Source organism: Otolemur garnettii, unplaced genomic scaffold, assembly GCF_000181295.1.
Source record: "Otolemur garnettii isolate 467f Iridium unplaced genomic scaffold, OtoGar3 scaffold00108, whole genome shotgun sequence".
Lineage (NCBI taxonomy): Eukaryota > Metazoa > Chordata > Mammalia > Primates > Galagidae > Otolemur > Otolemur garnettii.
This window is the reverse complement of record NW_003852503.1, coordinates 1,066,557-1,067,966: the sequence shown is the minus strand read 5'-3', so window position 1 is coordinate 1,067,966 and position 1,410 is coordinate 1,066,557.

Here is a 1,410-nt window from a genome sequence, read left to right as displayed (position 1 = left end):
TATCCTCACAATAACCTGAAAAAATATAAAAAGCAGCAATCACCATAAGAAAAACTTACATATCATCAAGGAAGAGGGCACAGTCAACTTTAAATAGATTTTTTAAATACACACATCTACTGAAAAATAATTTAAAAATTAGGTAGACAAAAAGCATACTAGAAGAGTAGCAGATCTGAAATCAGGAATGAATGCTATATTCTAAGCTTTTTCATTAAGAAACTGTGAGATTTTAAGTAAATTATTACTCCGAGCATCAGTATCCTCTGTATATAATAAATGTATATGAACAACCTAACATGTGCTGTTGGGTTATACAAACGTGAACAGGAAATCTCTACCAACAAAAGTTTAATGAATAGTCTATAGCTACAAAATGGGTTATACTTGACGTTCATTGTAAAATATTCTATATCTGTAAAGCTGGCATCTGAAGGACACACAACCTTGCCCAGTGTAGGATGTACAGATAGGAATAGAGCCACATAAACTGGTTCAAGCTTCTAATGGCACATTACAAATAGAATATAAGAAAACCCACACAGATAGATTAAGTCATCACATATACCTTCAAAATGCACATATGAACCAACAAAATATAAACCTCAAAAAAGAACCCACACACACAAAATGTTGTCCCAGTGCTACTTTATTTGACTTTTTGCATAACTATAAATCTTTTTCCAGAAGAAAGAAAAAGAAGTCCATCGTAGCAAAGGGGGAAAAAAATAAACAAATTACTTTTTTCACATCATGCTTAAACAGGAAATATTGCAAATGGAAAGAATTGGGAAAAGAGTAATAAAAAAGAATACTTACTCTAAAAATTGTAAACAAATTAAGAAAAGACCCAAATTTTCTTCACCATGGTAAAAAGATATACAATACCAAGTCTGCCACTAAAATATTGCCATTAAATGAACATAATGTGATTATGTCCTATAATCACATAAACACAGACATGGTATTGATAATCAAAACTTTCTACTCCTCAGGATTTTTTTCAGGGCAAGTTTAACAACTTTGTTCCTCAAGCTGTAAATTAAGGGGTTCATCATGGGAACCACATTGGTATAAAAAACAGAAGAGATTTTTCCCTTGTCCATGGCCCCAGAAGAAGAAGGATTGAGATACATAAACGCACATGATCCAAAGAATAGAGAAATAGCAATTATGTGGGAACTGCAAGTGCTGAAGGCTTTGGACCTGCCTTCCTTGGAGCTGATTTGAAGGACATTAGAAAGGATGCAACTATAAGAAATAAAGATAGTGAGGCTAGGCACAATGATGTTGATGCCTCCCACAATGAAAACTGCCATCTCATTGACATAGGTGCTGGTGCAGGAGAGCTGGAGCAGGGGAAGGATGTCACAGAAATAGTGGTTGATGGAGTTTGCATCACAGAAGGTC